General features: G+C 39.1%; 1 protein-coding gene across 1 annotated transcript in view; it reads left to right on the forward strand.

The window, feature by feature from the left end:
• Positions 1-4,027: 4,027 nt before the first annotated feature.
• CLGN (calmegin) overlaps positions 4,028-15,576 on the forward strand; it is a 43,664-nt gene continuing 32,115 nt past the window's right edge. The window contains exons 1-2 of the mRNA XM_082838080.1: positions 4,028-4,114; positions 7,005-7,116. The gene's annotated coding sequence lies outside the window, so the exon portion shown is untranslated. The remainder of the gene's footprint in view (positions 4,115-7,004; positions 7,117-15,576) is intronic.

Consider the following 15,576-nt stretch of genomic DNA (forward strand, 5'->3'; position numbering starts at 1 on the left):
AGTTTCTAAAGTAGTGATTTTTTTAAATTTTTTAACATCTTTATTGGAGTATAATTGCTTTACAATGGTGTGTTAGTTTCTGCTGTATAACAAAGTGAATCAGCTATACATATACATATATCCCCATATCTCTTCCCTCTTGCGTCTCCCTCCCTCCCACCCGCCCTATCGCACCCCTCTAGGTGGTCACAAAGCACCTAGCTGATCTCCCTGTGCTATGCGGCTGCTTCCCACTAGCTATCTATTTTTCATTTGGTAGTGTATATATGTCCATGCCACTTTCACTTCATCCCAGCTTACCCTTCCCCCTTCCCGTGTCCTCAAGTCCATTCTCTACGTCTGCGTCTTTATTCCCGTCCTGCCCCTACATTCTTCAGAACCATTTTTCTTTTTAGATTCCATATATATGTATTAGCCTATGATATTTGTTTTTCTCTTTCTGACTTATGAAGTAGTGATTTTTATAAAACACCAAAATAATCCCAATGTTTTAAAAATTTGATCTTTAGTTATAATTCTTATCAATGAAAATTTGGGAATGTTTATTAGAAAGATAGCCACCACCTAGTGCTTTATTCTTTCCCTACTTTAAAATTTTTATGTGTAGATAAATAATTTTTAATCTTTTAATTTCTTTTTGTAAGCTCAGTAGTATTAATAATTTGTTCAACAAATATGTAAGCTTCATGAGGTGAGGAATTTTTTTCCTGTTTTTGCCTGTTTGATTCACTACTGTGTCCTCAGAATCTTGAAAAATGTCTGACATATAATACGTATGCTAAATATTTGTTGAGTGAATGAATTTAAAAATTACCTATTCATGTTGTAGGAACTACACAAATAAATTTTTTTAAAACCCTTGCTTTCATGGGGCTTACATTCTGGTTAGGGGAAATGAACAACAAACATGAGTGATGTAATTGCTGTATGATGTCAGGTGTTGGCAGGGGCAGGAGAGAGAAAGTGTTATTTTAGATAGGGTTGTCAGAGAAGGATTCTCTGAGAAAGGCATATTCGAGTAGATTCCTGAATAAAGTGAGGAAGCATTCTATATGGATAGCTGCAGGAAGGGTTTTCCAGGCAACAAGAAAAGCAAGTGCAAAGGCCCTGTGGTGGGATCATCTTGATATGTTTGAGAAAAAGCCAGGAGGACAACACGAACAGGAAGGGAGTTGTAGGAGGATGAGATCATGGAGACCATAGTAAGAGTTATGACTTTTATTCTGAGTAAGATAGGAAGCCATCTAAACAAGTGTTGGTGAGGGTGTGGAGAAAAGGCAACCCTTGTGCACTATTGGTGGGAATGTAAGTTGGTGCAGCCACTATGGAAAACGGTATGGAGGGTCTTCAAAATATTGAGAACAGAACTACCATGTGATGCAGTAATTCCACTTCTGAGTACTTATCTGAAGGAAAGAAAAACTAACGTTACTCAATGCCTTTGCATAAATTGATAAAAACATCAATTCCTGAATTATGTGCTTATTAGAATACAGTTTTTATCAATTTATATATGTCCCTTATAATACGCTGCTTAGTTTGCCTTGTTCCTGGACTTTCAAAAATGCTGCTGACAGTCTTTATATGCCCTTCTAAATTCTCTTTGTCATGATCAAAACCAGAAGTCTGTTACTTGTCCCAGATGCCCTGGCCGGCTGTGCTCTCATTACGTTTTGCCAGTGGGAGGCAATTGTGCCAGATTAGAGGGTGCAAAAAGGTAGTGTTATGCTGCTTTCAGTGGTTCTTCCACCAAACTACTAGCCCTCACTGGAGTGTCAGGTGTTCAGGCAGCAGCAGCAGGTCCGGCATTGTCAGTGGTGGCAGGTGTGGGAGGTAGCTAGCAGATGGCTAGGAGCCCCTGGGGTGGCTGCATCACCCAGGAAACATTCTCGGGGAAGAGAATCTGGAATTGCTTATTTGCCCTACTTGGGGTTAAACACAGTGATAACCTACCACACTGCCAGTGGGATACCTTCTGCGAGGGCGGTGGGGGGGGGGGATACTGGAAGTCTCCAGCTGATAGGCATTGGCAGAAGTTCTCTCAGTAAAAATAAGTGAATAATAAGTTTAAAGTGGGCCAGTACTTAAACACAATGCTTTTTCCCCTTCTTTCTACCCCTGAGTGAATCACTTGCTTTCCCCTCACTACGCCATACTAGTTTATACTTATGCATTTATGTTGTAGTTTTCTTAGTCAGGAATACCCTTCCCTGCCCTCTGCTGTATGCAAAATTCTATACCTTCTTCAAGTTTTCAAATATTCCCTCTTCTCTGAAACCTTTCCCACTTCCCTCCCCGACACTTCAATCTTCCTTAAGAATTAATCATTCAAAAAAAAAAAATCATTCCTGCCTCCCTTTGCCTGTGGCACTTAAGGATAATTCCATTTTAACAATTATTTTATAATTAGTTGTTTTTTTAACTGATTTTTTAACATAAATTTATTTATTTATTTTTGGCAGCGTTGGGCCTTCGTTGCTGTACACGGGCTTTCTCTAGATGTGGCGAGTGGGGGCTGCTCTTCGTTGGGGTGCGCAGTCTTCTCATTGCGGTGGCTTCTCCTGTTGTGGAGCATGGGCTCTGGGCGTGTGGGCTCAGTAGTTGTGGCACGCGGGCTCTAGAGCACAGGCTCAATAGCTGTGGCGCATGGGCTTAGTTGCTCGGCAGCATGTGGGATCTTCCCAGACCAGGGCTGGAACCCATGTCCCCTGCAAGGGCAGGCGGATTCTTAACCACTGCGCCACCAGGGAAACCCCTAGTTGTTTAAATATATGCTCCTTTCCCTTATACCTTGCATCCTGATTGTCAGTTATTTAGAGCAGGAATCTGGCTTTATCTGTGTTTGTTTACCTATCACACAGCACAGTGAGTGACACATGGTAAGTATTAAATGTAAGAAAGTATGACTATCTCAGCTTGCTTATCATTACCAGAGGTGTTTAGTGAATGAAATAAGGTGGAAAAGTCAGGTCGTGGCCATATTGTATCGGATCTCCTATATTAAGGCAAGCGTTTAGACTTTATTCAGTGAGCATCCCGGGAATCATTTAAAGTCTTTGAGCAGTGTTTCCAGAAGATTAAACATAGATTGGAGGTGAGGGACTATTTAAGAGACAATTATAACAGTGCATCTAGAGGCAATAAAGACTTGAACTATAGTAAAGTCAATGCTGAGAAAGATAAAACAATTAAAAGGGTCTATGATGGTGCTTCTCAAATTTTAACATGCACACCAATCACCTGTGAATCTTATTAAAGTACAGATTCTGACTCAGTAGGTCTGGGGTGAGTCCTGGGACCCTGCGTTTCTAATAAGATCATAGCTGGTGCTGTAGACCCATGCTGTCCAATATGGTAGCCTTTAGCCAGGTGGCTGTCAAGCACTTGAAATGTAGTTAGCGCAACTGAGGAACTAAATATTTTAAGTAATTTAAATTTAATTTTAAAAACGGAAACAGTGCAAAATATTTCTCCATTAAGCAAAATTTTGTTTTGGTGAGACTGCATTTAAAAGAAACCATATAGTACATTTATTACGTTAACATTTAACATATCTATATCATACACTGTCACGAAATAGTAAGCCTCCCTGCCCACCACTATGACGTCTCATCAGAACATCTACAACTCTATGAAAGGCCTGGGGTACTAACTGGACGCTGCTCAGATGTGATTTAGTCAAAATTCAGGACCTAATTATGTGCATTAGAAAGCAGAACCTCACAGTTTGCAGAGGGCAGGCGCTCTGCGGGAGGGAAAAGTCTTCGGATGGATAACGATAAGGATAAGGAGGAATTCCAGGCCAGCTCCGGAGTCGGATCCACGGAACGATTGGCCGGCTGCGGCGGCGCGGCGAGTGGTCGGGAAGGTGCGCCCGACTGCGCCTGCCTCGCCCAGCGGCGCCGCTCTGCGGCCGTTGAGCCCCTCGGTGCAGGTGCGCGCGGCACTCGCCTCGGGCCGCCGGCTTTTCCCCGCCCACGGCCGCACGCGCATGCGCAGTTACCAGTCGCTGCTGGGCGGCCGCCGGCGGGATTGCTCTAGGGAGACGCGGGGACCAAGTGGCAGCGACTCGGACATCTGAGCTGCCACTGCCGAAAACGGGCCCGCAAGGCAGGTGCGTGGGCAGTAAGCCACTTTCCCGCGTCCCTTTGCCAACGGGCTGGGGTGAGGAGTCCGAGTCCTGGCTTCTTCCCTCAGAGCGGGGGTTCCTGGGCCGCACCCCTTTCTTTGGCGAGCCGCCAGAAGGAACCGGTAGGGGCCAGTGAGGGGGTGGGTGTTGAGTTCGGGGATGGGGATGCAGCCAGCGAGGTTTTTGGGCGGGCTCTCCTGGCCTCGGGAGTGGGAAGGCCGGCCCGGGCGGCGGGCGTTGAGGCCACCTCCGCGTCCGTTGGGTCCTCCGGAACTGCTGTGTCCGGAGAGGGGGGCTGGCGCGGGGAAGGCCAGGTGTCCCCCTCAGCCTGTCCCCCCGAGGACAGCCTGTCCTGTCCTCGTCGGTTAAGGGGCCCCAGGGAGCCGAGTCCGTTATTCCAGCGGTTGCCATTTCAGCCCCGTTCCACGCTCGATCCCCGCTGCGCGCTCCCGAGGGATGGAGAAGGGGCCCGGTAGCCTCTCGGCGCCGCTCACTCCGCCGGCTACTCACAAAAACGCGAACCAAACCAAAATAGGCTCAGCTTACGCCCTCCCCGCCTCTGTAAAGGCGAAGGGACCTAACCCTCACAGAGGTGTGTCCTGTGACTCGCGGCCGCTCCCTCGGGGCGATGCCTGGAGCCCGGTGCGCGCGGATAGGGAGGGCCCTAGAGGGTTGTGTTGAATCCCACGAAGCCCTGAGGACTCGAGACTCATTATCGCCGAAAGCCTGTTTACGATATCAGATACTTGAGCTGATTTTATTTATAGCATCTGCCTGAGAGACAAAGAGAATGGAATCTAAAAAAAAAAAAAAAAATGGTCATGAAGAACCTAGGGGCAAGATGGGGGTAAAGATGCAGACCTACTAGAGAATGGACCTGAGGACACAGGGAGGGGGAAGGATAAGCTGGGACGAAGTGGCATGGACATATATACACTACCAAATGTAAAACAGATAGCTCGTGGGAAGCAGCCGCATAGCACAGGGAGATCAGCTCGGTGCTTTGTGACCACCTAGAGGGGTGGGATTGGGAGGGTGGGAGGGAGGGAGACGCAAGAGGGAAGAGATATGAGGATATATGTATATGTATAACTGATTCACTTTGTTATAAAGCAGAAACTAACACCATTGTAAAGCAATTATACTCCAATAAAAATGTTTTAAAAAATCACTGTAGAATTAAAAAAAAAAAAAAACAAATGGCAACAAAGCTCAGAAGGGAGAAAGTAAATCGAATGGCCATGGGAAGACCTCTCTAATTAGAAGAGAGTTATTTTATACTGAAGCTTTTTGATGCATAAAAGCCATCAAAACCCTGATCTAGCCTTCTGAATTTGCTGGCTTTAAAATTTTTACGTCACTCTAGGTCTTTTAATCACTCTTGGTAGCCCTCCTTTTGGTAGTTGTTTGACTTCTTTTCAGTTTTGTCTTTATATCTAATTGGTTTGATCTTCCAGTCACGTTTAGACCTTATCTCTAAATCCTTCTGAAGATAGCCTTTATCTAGTTAATAAAGTTAATTATTGTGTGTGAATGATGCATGTTAATGGAACCGTAGAAGCTGAACAGTGCTATAAATTGACCTTATTGCTTGTTTTCAGTACCTAATAAGTTTTAGTGCTCTTAACTACAAAGCTACAATGGAACTTTAGATCATCCAGGTTAACCCTTAAACTTGACAAATGAAAAAAAAGGTTTAGAACAGTTTGAAGCCCTTCCCTTTTTAATAACAGAACAGTACACTTGGTGCCATGGTGCCAAGCTCAGTGTACTTTCTATTATATTATTTTGTAGTTGAGCTCCTGAAGCTGCATGACAACTAAAACTTCAAATAGTGATTTTTCAAACACTACTTTTGAGCCATAGTGGTGTTGGTGAGTCCTCAGTCAGCCATTAAAACCGAATAGCAGAAAGGCATTTCAGTTATAAGAAATAGTATATAGAAAGCATGAATGTGTTAATAGGTGAATGTTAAGAGTAAGAAATGAGTCTTAAAAGGGCAGAATTTATACTGAGAACTACAGACAACTATTGAACATTTTTATAAATAGTTAATAAATTAAGACTTGTTCGTTTTTAGAAAATTCATGCTGGAGAGAAGGTGGCAGATTGATTGATTGGGAAGGCTGGAAGTGAAGAAGCAAAGTCAAAGTTTACTGATCCTTTTTAGAAACCATGGATTCCCAAATTAAGGCTGTGGCATGGATGTAGAAAGATACATTCAAGAAATATCCAAATGCACTTAGTTACCAATGATACAGGATATCAATGGGAAAGAATAGTCTTAAGATAGTGGCAAAGTAACTTGGCTAATTTGGTTGACTGGAGGTGAAGTTAATGGGAGAAGGGAATTGAGGAGATAGAGAACAGGTTTGGGAGGAAAGACCAGCCTCAAATTAATGGAGGCTTTGGTACATCCTTGAAGATGGATAGTGATTTGAAACTAAAGAGTGGCCTCTGTGCTGTGGAGATAACATTTGGGAGTTTTTAGCTAGCTTTTATAGGTAGAAGTCAAGAGTATATGAAATGTAAGGAGAAAGTCTGGGGACAGAACCCTAACGAACAGCAACATTTACAGGAGATTAGAGAAAGAGCCTGTGAAGGTGGCAGAGCAAATGAAGAGATCTTCAAGAATCAGGAATAGTATCATAGAAGCCACGGGAGGAGAGGGCTTCAAGGAGGCAGTAGCAAGGTCAAGAGAGAGCAGTAGGCAATAGGACTGAAAAATGCTATTGCATTTACCAGCTGAGACGTGGTTGGTAGAACTGTTTCAAAGAAGCTAGAATCAAGTACAAGAATGATAAAAATATTAGTTTTTCATTGTTGCCATACCAAACTTAGCAGCTAAATGCAGCACAAATTTATTTTCTCACAGTTCTATAGGTCAGAAGTCTGACACAGGTCTCACAGAGCTAACATCAAGGTGTGGGCAAGGCATCATTCCTTACTAGAAGCTCTGGAGAGATTCCGCTTCCTTGCTCATTCAAGTTGGTTGCAGAATTTACTTCCTTTTGGTTGTAGGACTGAGGTTCCTGTTTCCTGTTTCCTTGTTGACTGTCGGCTGAGAGTTGTTTTCAGTTTCTAGAGACCACCTACATTCCTTGGCTCATGACCCCCTTTCCTCCATCTTCAAGATCTCTATGGTGGGTGGAGTCCCTCTCACTCTTCAAATCTCTTTTGCCCTCTTTCACTGACTTCCTCTTCCACTTTTAAGGGCCCATGTGATTATGTTGGGCCCACTTGCATAATACAGAATACTGTCCCTATTTTAGGGTCAGCTAATTAACAACCTTAATTCCATCTAAAAAGCCCCCTTTGCTATGTGAGGTCACGCTCACAAGATGAATAGGGTGTGGACATCTTTGGGGGGTCATTGTTGTGGCTACCATAGGAAGTTAAAAGTACTAACAGTTCATGGATACATTCTTTCTAGATGCTTTTGTTAAGGAAAGGTGATACCTAGAAACATTTACATTATGTAGCATGTGATAATTATAGTCAATAGTAAGCCTTACTGTTTATCCTTAAGTTTTGTAACTAAGAAATGCAAGTATCTTCTTAAATACTCTGAAATTTCTGTGAACACTATAAAATTTTAAAGTCTCATAGGAGTATAAGGTAATACAATGAAGTTGTTAGTTTTTATATTTTTATGTAGCCTTAAGCTGCTTTAAAATCTTTGCTGGAAAGATTTTAAACGCATTTAACCAGCTAACTAGATATATGTGCATAAAATATAATTTGGATACACATCAAAATATGGCTTTTAAAATATAAAGCCCACAGAAACTGGAATGGATGTCTAAAGGATGGAACATACTAACAAAATATTTAACCTTGTATTTTATAGGCCTAGAACCTCACTGCCATTTAGTGAGTTAAATTGTTAAACCTTCTAACCTTAGAGCCTTAATGAAAGGAATGTAGAGTTTGAATAGACCTAACTTTGAGTCTTGCCTTTGTTGTTTATTAGCATTCTGTATTCTTGAGTAAGTTACTTACCTCCCTGAGCCTTGCTTTCCTTATGTATAATGGGGTACTAATACCTTCACCGCAGAGTAGCTGTAAGGATTGGAATTAACATGTCTGAAACACGGTAAATACTTGAAACAGCACTTCCTGTTCTCCTTGTTCCATTCCTCCCTTTTCAGTTCCTTTCTCAAGTGCAGCTTCCTTTGCCCTTGGCCTAGGGGAATCAGTCCTTTGCATCCTTTGCACCTCACTTTGAATGTAACTTTCTCAAGGAGGCTTTCTCTGCCTCTTCCCCTACCCTGTAATTTCAGTTCCCCAATTACCAACTCTTACAACTTCTTTACTAGTCTGTCACTTGTTACAGTTTACGTGATATACCTGGGTTATTTGTTTAATGTCTGATTTCCATCCCAGACTATAAGCCCTTTGCGATCAGGGGCCATGTGTGTTTTACTAATTACTGTAAATTCAGTGTCTAACATCATGCCTGGCACATAATTGACAACCATAGGTATTTGTCAAATGAATTTGTGAATGATGAATTTTATTATTTATCTCCTGGCTAACCTCTCTTGAATTTCTGGAAACATCAGCCACCACGAAATTAATAAATCCCTGGTACGGCTTATTGTGAAGGATGCTCGTTTCTTCTGTGAGAAAGTACCTGCATTTCGAATGGAGTCTTGCAGCTTCTTTGGAAGAAGGCTGCCTCTTTAAGATACCACTATTACCTACCTCTCCACCTTATTTGTGATCCTTCAAAGTGAACTTTCTATGTGCTACATGGCCTACATAGCCAGATAATTCCAAGAATACCCTTTAATTTTGGTGAAAATTTGTCCAGTTTTATTTTTCTGATGTGGTAACACAGAATTTTTTCATCTAATTTTTTTGTTTACTGTCTTTTCTAGTAAATTATGAATTGAGTTGTTAAAATGCAGCATGTCTACAGCAAGATTCTGAAATAACTCACAATGAGATGTTTCTTCATAGATGTAGAGTAAAAATGAAAAATATGTTTAATTCCCCCATATTAAATTAGAATATAAAACTGCAAACTTTCTAGATTATTATCTCCTTATCTATAGGAAAGCTTTAACTATGTTAAGTTTTAACAATGTTCTAAAAAACTTTAGAGGGCCATTGTTGGAAGCATTGACATACCCATTTCTCTGTCATAAAACCATAGTTAAAGACATCTATTATATAAGGATTCAGTCCATAAATTTTTCTAGGAGTTAAATTCTAAAAAAGGATTTTTTCCTCCAAGGATCTTGTAGACTTTTATAGACAGTGAAAACTTCATTTTATTTCTGGCCTTCCCCTAATTGCCTGGAAACCCTTTTGCCAAATTTATCGTTGCAGTGCTGCTACAACAATAGTCATTCTAGTTTGTTGCTTAGTAACATCTATTTCTCTCCAGCCATAACCTTTTCTTCTTGTCATTTATGCATTCATTCATTCTGTGAATATATATCTTTCTCTGTTTATCATGTATGAGCACTCTTTGGCTAGCACTGGGAATACAGAAGTAAGAATTCTGGCTCTCGGTGGGCTTATATTTTTGTCTGTTTTCTGCTGCAAGTTTCCTCAAGCAGTTCTTTTGGAACTATGTAGAAGTAGTATAAATCCTAAATAAATAAATGTATCATTATAATGTTTATATAACCATTATTTTGAAAATGATGCTATTTAGTCCATTTTAACTTTAGTGTGTAGCTATGTTTTTAAAACCCAGTGCAGAGTTAGTTCATTCTTTCTATAATTACTATGACCAAATACTATCCCCATATCCTGGATTTCAGCTCCGATCACTTCACTAATCTCAGACCTTCAGTAGTTTCTGAATTTTATAAGATCAGATCCAGAATCTTTGCAACACTTTGTAGGTCTTTGCCTAAATCACCAGAAAGTTGTATTTTCAACTATTATTTCTGCTGTTATGATTCTTTCCCCACTTTTTACTGTATTTCTTGAGATACTTTCATTGTTTCTAAGTCCTTCTGATTTAGAAAAAAAATACTCAGTTTTAGTTAACAGTATATATTAGATAAGATAATGCTCATATAGAAAATTTTAAAATCCCAGATGCCTAACATAGTTTCTGGTTGCTGGTGTCCTGAGGAGTAGATGACTGTGATGGTTAATTGTATCTACCTACCTGATGGAACCACAGGGTGCCCAGATATTTGGTCAAACATTACCTTGGGTGTGTCTGTGAGGGTGTTTTTGGATGAGATTAACATTTGAATGGTAGGCTGAGTAAAGCAGATTGCCCTCCCCTAGGTGGGTGGCCTTCATCCAAACAGTTGGAGGCCTGAATAGAACAATAAAGCTGATACTCCAGTGTGGAAGAGGGAACTCTTCCTGCCTGACTGGCTGAGCTGGGACTTCAGTTTTTTTCCTGCCCTTGGATTCGAACTGAAACATTGGCTCTTCTTGGGTCTTGAGCCTGCTGGCTTTCAGACTAGAGCTTATAGCATTGGCTCTCCTGGCTTCCAGGCCTTTAAACTCAGACTAGCACTACATCATTGGCTTTCCTGGGTCTCATTTAACTCCATTCACCTGAGTCATGCTTAACTCCAAGAAAAATATAGTATAGTCATGTCTCCTGAAAAAAGAGAAGATAGCTTGGTGATCAGCCAGCAATCTCTCCCAAGTATCTCATACTTGACCAAAGTTACTTATATTTCAATTTGTTATTGAACCAGCCCAGAGGCAGTGCAGAGAACATACAGGAGATCAAAGATATATGCAAATGGATGTGCTTCTCCAGTGCCTCCTTTCTTCTTCATGAAGGCACAGATATTTTGTGATTTCAGCAACCTGTATGGAGTGAGGAATACACAGGACGCTTAGAACCATGGGCTTGCTATCTTTTATACATTTGTAAGACGGCAAGGAGGTGGTGTCAGCACTAAAAGTTCTGTATTATACCATATAAACAAATTCTTGCTGCACTAAAACTGTATAACTTAGGACAACCATATAGCTCAATAAGGAATTAGAAGACTTGAACAACACTATAAAGCAATTGGACTTAATACACATACACAGAACACTTCACCTAACAATAATGGAAAGAAAAATTAATGCCAGTCTTCCTCAAACTCTTCCAACAAGTTGAAGAGGAGGGAATACTTACACACTCAGTCTATGAGGGCAGCATTACCCTCATACCAAAGCCAGACAAAGACACTGTAAGAAAACTACAGACCAATGTCCCTGATGAATATTGATGAAAATACATATTTTTCTTAAGTGCACGTGGAATATTCTCTAGGATAGACCATATGTTAGGCCACAAAACAAGTCTTAACAAATTTTTAAAAGTTGAAATCATTCTAAGTATCTTTTCCAGTTACAGTGTAATGAAACTAGAAATCAGTAGCAGAAGGAAAGCAGGAAAATCCACAAATATGTGGAAATTAAAAAACACACTTTTAAACAACCAAATGGGTCAAAAAAGAAATCACAAGGAAATTAGAAAATATCTTGAGATAAATGAAAAAAAGAATCCCACAAGAGACCAAAACTTATGGTATAGACTGAAAGCAGTGCTAAGAGGGAAATTTATGGCTGTAAACATTTACAGTAAAAAAGAAAGATCTTAAATTAACAACCTAACTTTACAACTTAAGGAACTAGAAAAACTCAAAGCTAGAAGAAGGAAGGAAATAATAAAGATTAGATAAGAGATAAATGAAATAGAGAATAGATAAACAACAGAAAATGTCAGTGAAACCAAGAGTTGGTTCTTTGAAAAGATCAACAAAATTGATAAACCTTTAACTAGATTGAATTAAAAAAAAGACGACTCAAATAATTAAAATCAGAAACGAATGAGGGGACATTACAACTGATCCTATAGATATAAAAATATTATAAGGGAATGCTATAAACAATCATATGCCAACAAAATGGATAACCTAGATGAAATGGACAAATTCCTAGAAACATACAGCCTATTCAGACTAAATCATGATGTTGTAGGAAATCTGAACAGACCTCTAACCAGTAAGGGAATTGAATCAGTAATCAAAAACCTCTCAACAAATAAAAGCCCAGGAGTAGATGGCTTAACTGGTGAGTTCTACCAAACACTGAAAGAAAAATACCAACTTTCCTCAAGCTCATCCAAAGCACTGAAGAGAAGGGAACCCTTCCAAACTCATTCTATGAGGGCAGTATTACCCTGATACCAAAACCAGACAAAGAAACAACAAGAAAACTGCAAACCAATATCCCTGATGAATAATGTTGCAAAAATCCTTACCAAAATATTAGCAAACAAAAATCAAAAGCACATTCAAAGATTGGGACTTCCCTGACAGTCCAGTGGTTAAGACTCTGTGCTCCTACTGCAGGGGGTGTGAGTTTGATCCCTGGTCGGGGAAGTAAGATCCTACATGCCATGTGGTGTGGCCAAAAAATAAAAAAAAATAAGAAAAAAAGATTTATACACCATGACCAAGTGAGATTTATTCCTGGAATGCAAAGATGGTTCAATGTATGAAAACCAATTGGTGTAATGCATCACATTGTCAACGGAGGGGAAAGAAACCATATGATCATCTCAACTGATGCATAAACAGCATCTGACGAGTTCCAACACCCTTTTATGATGAACACTCAATAAAATATGAATAGAAAGAAACTTCCTCAATGTAATAAAGGCCATATTTGAAAAATCAACAGCTAACACCATACTCAATGGTGAAAGACTGAAAGCTTTTTCTCTAAGATCTGGAACAAGACAAGGATGCCTGCGTTTGTCACGTCTATTCAACATAGTACTGGAAGCCTTAGGCAGAGCAGGTAGGCAAGAAGAAGACATCCAAAATGAAAAGGAAGAAGTAAAATTATCTCTGTTCACAGACAGCATTATCTTATATGTAGAAAACCTAAAAATTCCACCAAAAAAATTGTTAGAACTAACAAAAGAATGGTGGTTGCCTGGGGCTTGGGAGAAGAGGATACGGAGGAGTTGTTGTTTAAGGGGTATAGGATTCTAGTGTTGTAAGATGGAAAAAGAGGTGTGGAGATAAGATGTACAGCAGTGTGAATGTTCTTAACACTGCTGAACTGAACAGTTAAAATTGGTTTAAATGATAACTTTTATGTGTATTCTACCACAATTAAAAAATTTTAAACTACACAAGTTAGTTACTTCAGTGTTTTATAAATTACCCCATTGTCAGGCCTCTCAAAGCTCCAGTGCAGGCCTAGCAGTATCTTACCTCTCTTCTTAAGAAATGATGTGTGACAAACCTCACAGTTTTGTTTGGAGCTTGATGACACGTTGGCACCATAGCATGGTAGACGTCCAAGTAATACTGCAAACTTCATGATGCAATTCTCAATTGTCAGTTGGTGCATCACTGAATAATGATAGAATACTGCAGAATTAAGCAGAAACTGTTAGGTCTGTATTTCTGATTTTTTAAGAAAGGAATAAATAGCAAAAACAACCTTGGACTATATCATTTTCTTAATGGAGACTATTATCCTGTAGAACTGCATTGTCTGCAGAATGGTTAATGACCACTTACAATTTATTTTTAAATATTCCACTTGTATAGTAAGGTTGATATGACCATTTCTGGGTGAATATCTTCATAGCTTAATACTAATAATCATCTAAATTTTGGAAATTTCCAGGAGGTTTGAAATGTGTTATGTTACGATTTTTGCAATTTCTTTCCATTGCTTTATCAGTAAACATATAATCAGTGGGGTAATATTAAAATAAGAAGTAGAATGATATATTGATGTAAAGTTTTGGATTCTCATCTTGTCTCACATTTCCAGTCATGAGAATTTGATCAGGTTTTTGAATCCTTCTGCTTTCAGTTTGTAGATTGGGAGTAATGATGGCTATCCTCATGATGTCCTAGGTTGCAAAGATTAAAGTAGCTAGTTCCTTTATGCAAATGAATGATAATAGTCATAGAACTTTAGAGAAGAAACAAACTTTCCAGATAAAGGGTTTTCTAAACTTTTTTCTGAAGCTTTGGCAACTGTTTCTGAAAGAAAGGAAGAACCTAATGTAGAAAACAAATAATATACACTGCTGTATTTGAAATAGGTAACCAACAAGAACCTACTGTATAACACAGGAAACTCTGCTCAATACTCTGTAATAACCTAAATGGGAAAAGAATTTTAAAAAGAATAGATACATGTATATGTATAACTGAATAAATTTGCTGTACACCTGAAACTAATACAACATTGTTAATAAACCGTACTCCAATATAAAATAAAAATTTTAAAAATAAAAAATTATATAAAGCAAAAAAAAAAGAAAGAAAGAAAACAAATAAAATTGGCTGAAGTAAGAGTAGGGTTCCAGAGAGGACACTGCCTGCTTGGTTTCCCCTTAATTCTTCTCTGGCAGCCCAATCCACCAGAGCTCAAACAAAGCACTTAGAACATGTGTTTTCAACAAATTTAATTATTAAGAAACTAAACTGTGCATTCATTTTGAAGGAGAAGATATGGGGCTAAAGTGATATTAATGTTCATTATTACTGCTATTATTTTATGCATTTCTATTTTACTGAAATGTTATTGATAGCAAATCAAGAAAAACACCTTTTGCTTTGTTATATAAGTCATGGAAGGCTCTTAAACTTTCAGAACAATGAAGCTTTTAGGGTCGTTAACAGTTAATAAGCAATGTGTAAATATACTCATATCTGTGCCAATAAGTGAAAATTTTAAAACCCCCTACCTTACTGTTAAGTCAAAGTGATCCCTTTATATTTACTTTCTATCCCAGTTAACCTCTTTTTTATGACTCAAGAGAGATTAAACTCTTCTAATTATGATTAGTATGCATCATTTTTTGTGTGATCTTTGTTTTTAAAAATGGTGGTATTAACACACCTTTTAATATAGAATGTTCATATTATGGTAGAATGGTGTTGATTTTTTTAAACCTGCATTTTCAAAGTAAACTTTAAAGTTGTACCCAGTGGCCTTTAGAAGAAATTAAAGCTAACTGGCCCATATATTCATGTAGAGTTTTGATCTCATTTAAAAGGGTTAGTTGAGCTAACCAAATGGAAAAATGCTTTTTATAGTCTGATGCTTCTTTTTTGAAAACAGCTTAATTGATATATTATTTGCATGCCTACAAGTTGACCTGTTTAATGAGGGTAGTTCAGTGGGTTTTAACATATTTACAGAGTTATGCAACCATTACCATATTCCCATTTTAGAATATTTTCATTACCCTCAAAAGAAACCCTGTGCACATTAACCCTTTCTTCCCATTTCTTTCCTTTCCTTAGGCAATCACTTATCTATTTTCCGATTCTATGGATTTGCCTATTTAAATGGGGTCATACAATATGTGGTCTTTTTATGACTGACTTCTTTCACTCAGCAAAATGTTTTTGGGATTCATCTGTCTTGTAACACATTAGTACTCCATTCTATTTTATTGCTACATAATATTCCAGTGTATG

This window comes from Leucopleurus acutus (assembly GCF_964270905.1).
Source record: "Leucopleurus acutus genome assembly, chromosome: 4".
NCBI classification, from domain to species: Eukaryota; Metazoa; Chordata; class Mammalia; order Artiodactyla; family Delphinidae; genus Leucopleurus; species Leucopleurus acutus.